This window comes from Protopterus annectens, chromosome 16.part0 (genome assembly GCF_019279795.1).
Source record: "Protopterus annectens isolate FY-2018-M chromosome 16.part0, PAN1.0, whole genome shotgun sequence".
Lineage (NCBI taxonomy): Eukaryota > Metazoa > Chordata > Ceratodontiformes > Protopteridae > Protopterus > Protopterus annectens.
Genome location: NC_056750.1, coordinates 85,749,078 through 85,762,942, shown reverse-complemented (window position 1 = coordinate 85,762,942; position 13,865 = coordinate 85,749,078).

Here is a 13,865-nt window from a genome sequence, read left to right as displayed (position 1 = left end):
TGTAATTCTAGCCATCCCAGTTGTTTGAGGTTGAGGCAGTGGTGAGTTTTAAAGGGGGAGCAACTGACAAATCTAGGTATGCTATTATAACAGGTGGAGAGTTTAGAGAGGTCATTTTTAGATAGGTGAGTATATATAGCAGAGGCATAGAAAAGGGGTAGAAATAAGGTGGGTCTGGGCAATAGGTTTCCTTGCAGAAGGGGTAAGGAAGGGTTTAATTCTATAGAGGGTACCAAGTTTTTTATTAACAGACTTTATAGTGGAGTTAATGTGGTCATCGTAGTTGAGGCGATTATCACTTGTTACACCTAGTAGGCGGGTTGTAGTATCTGGGGTTATGTTGGTAGCATTGTTAGAGGTTATTGAGAAGAATAAATAAATAAAAATAAAAATAAATTCTTGGGTGGCGTAAGCCAGGGAACCTTGTTGGCTAGGCTTACATAGGCCCTTGGGCTGATAGCCTAGTACTTACATATGAACCTATGACTATGGCTAACCAAGTTCGCCGATGACTGCAAACTGGGAACCATAACTGACTCTCCGGCTGACATGGACATTTTCCAAAAGGGCCTTACTGAGACGGACACCTGGTGTCAAAGTCATGGTCTCAAGCTAAATGCCAAAAAATGCATAGTCATCCCATTTGGGAAAAACAAAACACCCATGAATTACCACATAGGTGGCAGCTCCCTTAATACAGAAGAGGTAATAAGAGATCTGGGGACCCAGGTAGATAATAATCTCTCCTTTGACAATCATATTGCCAAAGTAGTTAGGAAATCCTTCTATGTAGCCCATCTAATTACTAAAGGGTTCACATCTAGAAATAAAGAGGTTATAGTGCCCCTCTACTCATCAGACCCATCATAGAGTACAATGCCCCATTTGGGATGTACCTCACAAAACAGTTCCAACAGCTGGAAAGACCACAAAAGTACCTCACCAAGAGGATTACTGGCCTCAAACATATGTTCAATGCAGCCCGACTGGAAAAACTCCAGCTGTACTCAGTCACATATCACTTACTCAGAGGTGATCTCTGCCTGACTTACAAAGCCATGTCCAACTCAGAATTGATGGACATGCTCCACCTAAAGAAATCCAAGTCACTGCGAGCCACTTGCTCTAGTGAACTAAACCTCCCACAACAATAAATAGAACATGCGGGAGGGATAGATTCCTGTCACAGAGACTCCCCATGCTTTGGAACAAAATTCCTAACTACATTAGGTAGAGCCCCTCACTAACACTCTTCAAGAGAAACCTCGACGAGTGGATGGGTAAAAGAAATTACACCCCTGGGATCACTTCACTGGCTCTTCTTGACAGAGGCTCAGTTAATTAATCAATGGGGGGTGAAAGCTGACTCACTCTGGCTAGGCTTATAAATGCCCTTGGGCAAATAGTCTAGTACGTACCTATGAACCTATGAACCTATGAGCCTACCAAAGACAAATTTAAGGTACATTTGGCCTCCCAGGCCAAGGGCAACCACAAAGTATTCTTTAGCTATCTCTGCAACCCCAAAGGCAATACACAGTTGTGTGCAGAGCTCATTCTAAATGGAGCCACCTGTACAGAGCCAGAAGATATAGCAAACCTCCTGGCTGATAAATTCGGCTCCAACTTTACTCCTCGCTCCTCCTCAACCTTCTCTCAGGAAATATCAAATATAACTCCCCCTACTATCACCATGGAACAGGTCCTTAATGCCCTCTCTAAGACCAACAACACTGCATCAGTGGGCCCAGACAAAATCCCAGGATTCCTACTAAATAGCATGAAACATGACCTGTCAGGGCCTCTGGAATTACTATTTAACTGTATCCTCCAAACAGGCTTTGTGCCTCATGAATTGAGAAAGGCAACATTCATCCATCTGCACAAAGGTGGGCCATCTACAGACCATAGAATCTACAGACCCGTAAATCTCACATGTCTTATATGTAAAGCCATGGAAAGAATGAAATTACTCCACTATTAACTGGGAATCTTATACAACATCAAACGTACATGCACAGAGATTCCTAGATTTTGTAAACACAAACTTGCTGGACCTGATAGTCAATTCACCAACCAGGGGTGCAACCATACTGGATCTGGTGCTCACTAATATGAGAGAGTACTGCACACCCCCTACTGTAATGCCTTCCCTGGTAAGGGTAGACCACAAAATGGTTTCCTTTGAAGTAAAAATAAAACCTGGACCACCAGGTAAACTGGGGATATTCAGTAACTATTCTAAGGCTAACCTCTTGCTTTTAAGTGAGAACATGGCAAAATTTCAGGCCCCTATAAACCCTGAGAACACTTCTGCCTATGCAAAACTGTTCACAGAAACCCTGTGTAAGCATGTTAATAGCTGCATAGAGGCAGCTGTACCCACCAGGAAGAAGTACAGAACTAACTCAAAAAATAAGCCACCATGGTGGAATTACAAAATCAATTGGATGTATAACAGGAGGAAGAAAATCATGGCAAAAATTAGAAGGTTCAGCACCCAACAGGATAAAATACTCTCATCAACCAAACAAACAACTCAGTGGACAAATAAAGTCTTCCAAAGCCAAGTTTGATGTAAGTTTGGCCTCCTAGGTCAAGGACAACCACAAAGCATTCTTTAGCCATGTCTGCATCCTCAAAGGCAATACACAGTTGTGTGCAGAGCTCATTTTCAATGGAGCCACCTATGCTGAGCCAGAAGATATAGCAAACCTCCTGGCTGATAAATTCAGTTCCAACATTACTCCTCTCTCCCTCTCAACCTTCCCTCAGGAAATATCATCAAATATAACTCCCCCTACTATCGCTAGGGAACAGGTCCTTAACGCTCTCTCTAAGACCAAGAACACTGCATCATTGGGCCTGGACAATATCCCAGGATGCCTACTAAATAGCATGAAACATGACCTATCAGGGCCTCTTTTATTACTCTTTAACTGTAGCCTCCAAACAGGCTTCATGACTCATGAGTGAAGAAAGACAACAGTCATCCCTCTGCACAAATGTGGGCCATCTACAGACCCCGGAAACTACAGACCATAAGTCTCACTAGTCTTATATGTGAAGCCATGGAAAGAATTATCATGGAGATGATTGATAGAGATACAGTAAACCTCCAGACACTGTACCCAACCCAGTTTGGTTTCGTAAAGGGCAGATCATGCCTACTCATCCTGGTGGACTTCTTTGAGAAGGTCACCAAAGCAATAGATGAGGGCAAAATCATTCACACTGCCTATCTTGACCTGGCCACGACTTTGACAAAATACCCCACTCAGGCATTGTTGACAAACTCAGGAGATTAGGTAGAAACCTGTATGTCACCCAGTGGATAGCCACCTGGCTCACAGACAGGACCTAGGAAGTTAGAATTAGAGAGTCCACCTCTACAAAGAGGTCAGTCAGAAGTGGAGTCCCTCATGGATCAGTCCTTGGCTGGGTCCTTTTCGGCATTTACTTCTCAGAAGTCAACGTCAATGTCAGTGGTCACTGGCTGATTAAATTTACAGATGATTGTAAATTAGGAGCTGTCACTGAATCTCGCACTGACACAAATGTTCTCCAGGAGGGGGTGACACAGACAAACAACTGGTGTCAGAGTCATGGACTAAAACTAAATGCCAAAAAATTAATAATAGTGTCCTTTGAGAAGTCATCCGTTCCTAGTAACTATCATATTGACAACACACCCCTTAGAACTGACCCAGTAGTCAGGAACCTAGGGACACACAAAGATAGTAATCTAGCCTTTGATCATCATGTGTCTATAGTGGTGAGGAACTCATTCTATGTTGTGCAACTTATAAACAAAGGTATGGCATCTAAGTCCAAGAAAGTCAGTGTTCCACTGTATTTGACATTCATCAGACCTATCATTGAGTACAATGCCCCCTTTGGTATGTACCTAACCAGATATATCCAACAACTGGAACATCCACAGAGGTTCTTCACAAAAAGAATACAGGGCTTAAGTAATATGTCCTATGCAGACTGCCTCAAGGCCCTATCCCTGTATTCTGTCTCCTACAGGCTTTTGAGGGGAGATCTATGCCTGGCATACAGGGCATCATTAGATCCCACTCTGAAGGACCTCCTGCATATCCAGAAAACCAACAGTACCAGAATTACCCATTCTAAAGACTTAAACCTTGCCTATGATATAAATAGGAGCTACTGGTGAGATAGGTATGTATCCCAGAGACTACCCTGTCTATGGAACAGGCTCCCTATCCATGTGAAGCAGAGTTCCTCCCCACTTGAATTCAAGTGCAACTTGGACAATTGGATGGGAAACTGGAAATTCATCCCTCATTTAGTACCTATGTCTCTGATGCAAACAGATAACCTGCAAATGGTTCATCTCCCAGCTCCATGCTTACACTTATCAAGGGTATCAGAACTTGCAGAGATTTGGGATGCATGGCTAGGCTTAAAAAGGCCCTTGTGGTTGTTAGCCTAGTAAACACCTATGAACCCATGAACTAGGATATACTTCTTTCATGTGGAACATTGGGTACTCAGAGGCCCCACGATATCTATAGCTACCCTCTAAAATGGCTCCTCAGTCATAAACAAAGGCATCAAAGGAGCTTTCACCTTGGCTCCTGCCTTGCCTACTTTTTGGAATTGCTCACATGTCCTGCAGCACCCTGTTATATCCCTGGAAATCCCATGCCATTAAAGGTTCTGCATAATACGTCTCTTTGTATGCTTTATGCCCATGTGACCTGCAAAGGGAATGTCATGGATAATGGTTAGAAGCGCCAGATGGTAGGCTCTGGGCACTACTAACCGCTGTATTCTATCACCCTCTAGCCCTCCCTCAGGAATCCACTCTTTATACAGTAACCCTTTGTCCCAGTATACAGATCCCCCTTTCCTTGAGAATCAGGTTTCTCCCTAGCTACTTCCCTCAAGAATTGTAATGTAGGGTCTGAAAGCTGAGCCTGTCACAGCACTCTCTTTATAACCCTTCCCAGCTCCCCTTCCACAGGAAGTCTGGTATCTTCTGACAGTGGTGCCTCACTGTCAGCTTGGGTAGTACTACTCACCTCTGCCTTTGCAGTCACTCTGTCCAAGGGAACATCAGTACCCAGCAACAGCTGTGGCTCACCTTCAGTCTCAGTGCTGCAGAGTAGCTCATTCCCTGAAGTAGCCACCTTACCAGTCCTGGCTTTAAGTGTGCGGTCTGTCTGGATCCCTTCGAGGCTACCAGACCCACATGCCTGTCTCCAAGCCTGACTGCATGTCACTGCATGCACACAAGGTACTGCATTATCAAAATCATTCCCTATCAGGACATCTGCAAGGATATCCTCGAATACACCTCCTTGCTTACTTCCTTTTCCATCCTCCCAGTCAAGGTAAGCCCTAGCCAAAGGTATTTGGAATTGGGTCTCTGCTAAAGTTCTGACTGGAGTAGACTGCCCAAGCAAGTAGTGCTCCTGTTTAACCATTGCAGACTTCACAACAGTTAGGTCAGAGGCTGTGTCTGTCTTAGCAGTGGCCAGTTTTCCATATACTATGATAGGATATAACCTCTTGTGGTAGGTTGGTACAATTGTCTCCAGGCAACTTAAAACTGTCATTTTGTTATTCAAACTTGCTGGTTCCCCTACCTTTTGTTCCCCACCTTGCCTCCATGGACATCTATATGCTACATGGCCCCACTGGTTACATTTAAAACATTTTACCCTTGATCCTGGTGTACTCTTTTTGGGAAGTTTAGGCTGCCCACCATGGGTTTCCTTATACCCATGTGCAGCACTGCGTATCCCTTTCCTGTGCAGTGATGCCCTGTTTGCTAGGTATAGGTCTCCTTTTTTTCCCAACTCATCTGTGGTGTTGCATTCTCTATCTGCCAACCAGATTGTCATGTCCTCAGGCAAAGTGCTAAAGCCTTGTTCCCTCACCAAAAGGTCAGCCAGCCCTTCAAAAGTAGTGACCCGACACCCACTCCCACATCTATGAAAATAGGTGTTTAACTCAGCAATATAATCACATGCACTTTCATCTGCCTTGTATCTATGCTCATGAAACTTTTTCTAGATGCCTCTGGTGTTAGCTTAAAACTCTCAAATAAACATTTATTTACTTGGTTAGAGTCTAGACAATCAATATCAGACAATATAGAAAAAGCAGTTGCAACTTTACCATGGAGTAAGGGGGTCAGGAACTGTACCTAGACCCCTTGGTCAGCATTATACTGTATACATACCCCTTCAAACATATGAATAAAACGATCAACATTATCATGTCCTGTAAGTTGTGGGAGAAATGTACTGACGTTTATTGCTTCTGGGATTTGGTTACTCTTGTCCTCATTACCTCCATGACCCTGGCGAAGAGTCAACATTTCCTTTTCATGTTGCCCCTGCCTCTCATTTTATTTGGCTTCCAAGTGCCGTAGTCTCTCTGCTGATTCTGCTTCAACCTCCAAGCACTAGAGTTTCTCTGCTGATTCCAATTCCAAACATTTGGACTCCAGTTCAAGTCTCTTTAACTCCAGATGGATTTTTAAGTCTTCTGAGGAAAAGTCAAAGTCTCCATTTTCTGAGAGCTGCACATCCCCAATGCCAGTCTTGTTGTCGTCCTGGTTGCTGGTCTGTGATGCAGCTGTGAGTAAGTCTGCAATCATTTCCACTTTAGTCGGGTCGGTATGTACTAGCTCTTTGGCTTGGCACATCTCAGCCAACTGGTTCCTTGTCATCTTGCCATAATCCTCTGCTGACATCCTTGCCTGCTCTTCTTGCCTAACTAATCTAACAAAAAAATAAATAAACTATTGTGATATGAAACTCAGTGTCTACCATGTGGCTGCTTGAGAGTATAAACACCTTTATTTTATTTATATTTTATTTAGTTTTTACATTTGTTAACCAGGTTAGTCGACTGGGCCCAGAGAGCTCTTTTTCAGTGGATACCAAGGAGAAGAGCTCCAGGAAAGTAGTTAAAAAATAATAAAAAAAAGCTAACAATTAAAGTTGTAAGATACATAGTACATAACCAGAGAAGGAGAAATATACAATATGAATATACACAAGGCAAAGGTACAGTATTTGGAGAATGCAATAGCAATATGTTTAAAAACTTTGGTTAGCAATTAAGTTATTTATAAAGAATGTAGCACTGCCTAAAATAAAACAAATTCAGAGTAACATCATGACGTAGTACAACAGAGGCGCATTTAATATCATAGGTACTAAATGCAGAGAGAGTAATATGTGTAGACAGTTAGATAGCAGATACCAGGCAAATACGTTAATTAAGAGAATAAGAAAAAGTCAGTAGGTAAATTCCTGACAAGTAGAGATCCATGCATTTTGGAAAAGAATTTTTAGTTGCTTTTTGAATTCGCCACATTTGGTAGCGGAGTGAGGGGACAATGGAAGTTTGTTCCATGAGTGCGCAAATGAATGACTGTAAAGTATTTTTTCCAATATTTTTGTTTGGCTTGGTCACCTGTAGAAGTTTTTTTTGTGTGTGCTTCTGAGGTCACAATTGGGTGTGTAGGGTGTAATTATGGATGTAAAGGCAGGGCAGGAGTTGGGACTATTTACAATGTTGTGTGCAATTCGTAGTTGTGATATTTGAAGCATGTGGGGGAGCTCAGGTCATCTTAAGCTTTTCAGGGATATACAGTAATGGGATTTGTAGCTATTACTGGCTGTGAACCTGGCTATCTTGTTACAGGTGTTTTCTAGTTTAATATTGTTTTAATAGTTTTGATAGTTTAGTTAAGAAGCTTGGTGTTTAGGCTGTTGATAAGTAGGTTGTTTTCAGTTAGCCATTGTTCTACTGGGTGCAAAGATTGTTGAGTGACAGTGTAGAGATTTTGCATATTGTTGGAGGTATTAATAATTGTGGAATCATCTGCGAACTGTATTAAGGTAGAGTGGAGGCAGGAGACATGGAGGTTACTTGTATATATATTAAGAAGTAGGGGGCCCAGGACAGAACCCTGGGGATCCCCAGTTTTAACAAGATGAAAAGGGAAGAAGGATGTTTGCCATCTGATGGACTGATATCTGTTTGAGAGGTAGCTTTTAAACCAGGAGGCAGTGTGGGTAGACAGTTTTAGGGTGGAATCTAATTGAGTTCTAATTGAGAGTGCTACTGAAACAACTCAAGCTATAAATTAATAAGTATATTTTTTGGCACTTCTTTCCAAAGTTCTACAGTATTCTAATTGTTTTTGCTTGATTTATTTAGATCATATTTGCTGGCTTCTGATCTATGTTGAAAGTGTTATTTTTCTGAGTGGAAAGTGTTATTTTTCCCCCACCCTTAATCCTGCTCTGTTAAATACTGGCCAAACAACTTGTGTGTTTTATCTGATTGTCTCAAGGCTTGCTAGTATAATTAAGATTCCCCTGTTTGTTACCTCTGCATTCATTGCTTAAATCTAATTGAGTTCTGACTGAGAGTGCTACTGAAACAACTCAAGATATAAATTGATAAGTATATTTTTTGGCACTTCTTTCCAAAGTTCTACAGTATTCTAATTGCTTTTACTTGATTGATTTAAGATCATATTTGGTGGCTTCTGATCTGTATTGAAAGTGTCATTTTTCTGAGTTGATTGCCCTCCGTATTGGTGTTTTCTTTTTATACTTGGTGGCTTTGCAATTGCCCGCCCCTACTGTATATTTGATCTGTGACACTCCTCCCAATCTAGTGTATTTAGCTCATTCTACCTAATATGGAGAGAAAAAAAATGTTTGCACTGTATTCATCTTTTACTGTGTTTGTGTTTCTTCCTACTTTATTACTTATTTTGCTTTTGCTGTCTGTTCTTAAAAGTACTTAATAGCATTTATTCTGCTGCATTTATTACTGCTTGTTAGTAACCTGATTAAATTGTAACTGTTATTCTAAGCCTTTGGATTACACACTTTGGCTTCAGACCAGTTGTTTCACATTAGGAAGGTTTGTGGTCTGCACTGTTGTGGCAGGACAGGAAGCTTACATCTTTCTGAGTTGGGAGTTGCTGACTAAAGGCTTAGTGTCTGTTCTAAAGTGTATTAGTTCTGGTTTAAGCACTTGGGCTTCGGGCCAGTTATTTTACATTAAGAAGGTGTAGTCTGCACTCTTGTGGGAGGCTGGATTCTGCCCTTCTGAGCTGCGAATTTCTGGTCACAGGCTTATTTTGCCTGCTTATTTGAACTGTTGCTTTCTGAAATTGGTGCGCCTTGTTGCTGCAGCATAGACCAGATTCAGGCCTGCTGAATCTAGCTTTGTTTGTATAACTTGAGCACTGACCCAGGCCATCTTTTTTTGGAGAAGGTTCCCCTGCACCCTAGCAGCAGGAGTGTGCAGTTAGAACTTGTCTGAAGACTGCTACAGCAGGGCTCAGTTTTGAGCTTTTTTCTGGTTAATTGGGTAACTTGTTTAAATCAGTTGTTCGTTTTCTATTGTTTTATATATATATATATATATATATATAAAACTGCACTTTATTCATCTGATTTTACTGTATTTGTGCTTCTTCCTACTTTATTACTAGGGGCATTAACTACAACCCTGATCTGAGATATATAACAAAAAGTATCCTTTTCTGTGCATTTTTTTAATTGTATCTGCTTTATTTTCTGAAAATATATATATACTTGTTTCCCACCTTTCTAAGCTAGTATAGTCCAGTTTTCAGGTTAAGTGCTGAATTCTGGGCTGTGTTACAAATCTCTGTGTTTGCCCATACCTTACTTAGATAGAAGGAAGTTTCTCTGTTCACCTGTGAGAGAGGGGAGCTTTGAGCAGCCTATCTGTCCCTGGAGGAGTGGTTTCAGCTCATAAATTTCCCTGCTATAATTTTTGCACACCAGGCAGCACCGGTTAGCTAGGGTATAACTTTTCCCGACTCCACAAAGTCTCCTCTTCAATTTTTCCCTTGGAACTAGACAAACTTTCAACTTAAGCACTCAAGCCATTCATTTCTCAGCCCGGCACTTGCTCAAAACTCATAGCAAGCACTTATAAACCCTAACACTAGACCCTCCTATACTGTACAGAAGGACAAAGCTCTCTATTCAACCTTACCAGCCATTCAGTAAAACAGTTCACTGTACCTATCCAGGCATGTCTAAAGGGCAGTTTCAGGTGTACTCTCCAGTCCAACTGGTGACTCTGGGCATTTTGAGGCAATGTTACAACTGCCTCATGTACACAGACAACCCTCTCCTCCTACCACCAAACACTAATACATGTGAGAGATGCAATTATACAGCCAAACTGGAGGCTAAGCTCTCTCAACCCAAGACTGGATCAGACAGTCAAGAGGAGAAGGGAAATACTTGCGTCACACCACCACTCTCACAGAGACCCATTAAACCAGCACCGGCAAAAAACACACATAAATACATGAAAACATACTTGGAGGCTCTAAATAAAAATCTGCAAAAGCAACAGAGACCTCCAAAGCAGACGTCCAAGCAACCTCCACCCCCCCCCAACACAAATCATGAAACACATACTTCACAAAACCAGTGTGCCATGCAATCACAGCCCTTAAGGCAAAATAACATACCCAAAATACTAGTAATAGGTGACTCTATAGTCAGGCACACTGATGTCCCACTTACTAGGCTGAATAAGGAGACGTTTACTGTTAGCTGCCTGTCGAGTGCCAGGATCTGCCACATAACACAAGCACTCAGGTCACTCCAGAACAAGTACAAATATGACTCTGTCATTGTCCATGTTGGTGTGAATGACCTGAGCTGTACCGCCCTGGACTACATGAAAAGAGACATGGAAGAGCTCTCTGATCTTGTAGCCCAGGCCGGTATGACCCTGACCCTGAGTAGCATCCTGCCCTCACCAAGAATGATACCACAGTATTAAGAAAAAATTATCAATTTCAAAAATTGGCTAAGTTTCTGGTGTCATTCAAAGGGGATCCAGTGTCTGTCCACCTGGGATGACATGCTCGACAAGTCACACTGCTTCGCTGGAGACGGCTTGCACCTGTCACCCTTAAGCTTTCGAATACTGGCCAAGGCTCTTGCCATCCCCATAGTGCCTTTTGTAGGCAAGGCTCAAAAGACAAACCCACTGCTATAAATAGCACAAGTAACAAAAAACTGAGGGTAATGCTACTCAATGCCAGAAGTCTAAACCTCAAAATGCACGCACTCGAGGCACTCCTCAGTATGGGGAAAATCGATATATGTGTGCAGTAACAGAAACCTGGTTTAAGGCTCCAGAGAGCACCCCAACACTACCAGGCTACAACTCGTACCATACATTTCGGCCACAGAACTCGGACTGAAATACAAAAGGTGGGGGCATATCCATATTCATCAAGGATGCCCACACCTCCAGGTTAGTAGCACAGCACAATGCTTCAGAGATCATCCATGTGCAACTAACAATGGGCAAAACTGCAACTGAAATTGTAGCTTGCTACAGATCACCCACCATGTCCCAGGACCCCCATTCCACATTTCTGGTAACACTGGGAAATATAAAGGTCCTACCAAACACCCTAATATTGGTTGATTTCAATTACCCAAACATTAATTGGGAGAACTACTCAAGTACTAACTCCCTTGCCCAACATTTCCTAGAATTTATAAACTCAAATGCCCTGGATCAACTGGTCAACACTCCCACCAGCGGTGACAACATATTGGACCTGGTCATCACCAACATGGGTGACTGGTGCTCCAAACTGGAGGTCAACCCTTCACTGGTTAGATCTGACCATAAAAAAATCACTTTGGATATCCACATTCTGCCCCCACCCCTGGACAAGGAAACCACAGTGAAAAATGTTTCGAAAGCAAACTTCACGTTACTTAAGACCGAGGTGGAAAGTTTCAAAGTCTCCATGCTAAAGGATAACATTGTCCAAGCTGCAAAATCTTTTACTAATGCATTCTACAGGCACCTACAAGAATGCATGGATCATGCTATCCCAAGCAAAACCAAGACTCACTCCTCTAAGAAAAGGAAACCAGTCTGGTGGACTCCTACCATAAACAAGCTACACAATAGAAGGAGGAAACTAGTACAGAAAAGAGTAAAATCCCAAGAAGGGAAGACATCCCTGATCAGTATCATCAAGAAACTATGATCCCTCATAAACTCATCCAAGGCGAGTTTCGAAAGAAAAATTGCCAAGGACTCTAAAGATAACCACAAGGCATTCTTTAGCTATGTCAGGAATCTAAGTGGCAATGCTCAGATCTGCTCGGAGTTAGTGCAGAATGGTACAAAATACACTGAACCAGTCGATATTGCCAACATCCTGGCAGACAGGTTCAGTGCAAATTTCACCACCCTCTCACCCCCAAAAGGGCCCATAACCATACTAGAAAAATGTAGAGCTCCTGAAATCACAGATACTCAGATTAAAACAGCCCTCTCCAAAGCCAAAAACACAGCATCAGTGGGACCAGACGGTGTCCCAGGCTGCATCCTACATGAGCTCAAAGACGAACTAACCCCTCACTTAAACACACTGTTCAAACTCAGCCTCTACACAGGCTACATACCCATAGAGTGATGCACAGCAATGGTTATTCTGCTCCACAAAGGTGGAGCCACAACAGACCCTGGGAACTATCGCCCTATAAGCCTAACTAGCTTGGTCTGCAAGGCTATGGAGCGCATCATCATGGAACTCATTAACAGAGACATTGGGAACCTCCAAACACTGGACCCTACCCAGTTCGGCTTTGTTAAGAGCAGATCATGCCTCCTAAACCCGATGGACTTCTTTGAGACATTTACCAAGGCTATAGATGAGGGAAAGGTGGTACACACAGCCTACCTAGACGCTGCAAAGGCCTTTGACACTGTTCCCCATTCTGGTATTATAGACAAGCTCATCAGCCTGAACATAAACCCCTACATCACAAGATGGGTTGCCAACTGGCTCATGGACAGAACCCACATGGTAAGAGTTGCGGGAGATATGTCTGACTCTAAACTGGTTACAAGTGGTATTCCCCAGGGCTCAGTCCTAATACCCCTCTTGTTTGGCATATAACTCTCAGAGGTACAGGCAAGCACAGGAGGACTATGGCTGACCAAGTTCACAGACGACTGCAAACTAGGGGCTATAATTGACTCTCCGGCTGACACAGACATCCTCCAAAAGGGTCTCACTGAGACGGACACCTGGTGTCAAAATCATGGCCTCGAGCTAAATGCCAAAAAGTGCATAGTCAACCCCTTTGGGAAAAAAAAAGTACCCACAATCTACCACATAGGATTGTAGTCCCCTAAATATGGAAGACGTAAAAAGGGATCTGGGGACCCAAGTAGATAGTAAACTCTCCTTTGATAATCACATTGCCAAAGTGGTTATAAAATCCTTCTACGTGGCACACCTTATTACAAAAGGGTTCACATCCAGATCAAAAGAGGTCATTGTGCCCCTCTATTCATCACTCATCAGACCCATAATAGAGTACAATGCCCCATTTGGGATGTATCTTACAAGATACCTGCAACAGCTGGAAAGACCACAGATGTACCTCACCAAGAGGATCACTGGCCTCAAACAGATGCGCTATGCAGCTCAACTGAAGAAACGCCAGCTGTACTTGGTTGCATACCGTCTACTCAGAGGTGATCTCTGCCTGACATACAAGGCCATGTCCAACCCAGAACCCATGGACATGCTCCACCTAAAGAAAAGCTTATCCCCTCAAGCCACGCGCTCTAGGGATATAAACCTCACGGCAACAATAAATAGGACGTGCTGGAAGGATAGATTCCTGTCACAGGGACTTCCCATGCTTTGGAACAAGATTCCAATCTACATTAGGCAGAGCTCCTTGCTAACACTCTTCAAGAGAAACCTTGACGAGTAGATGGGAAACAGAAAGTTTACCCCGGGGATCACTTCAGTG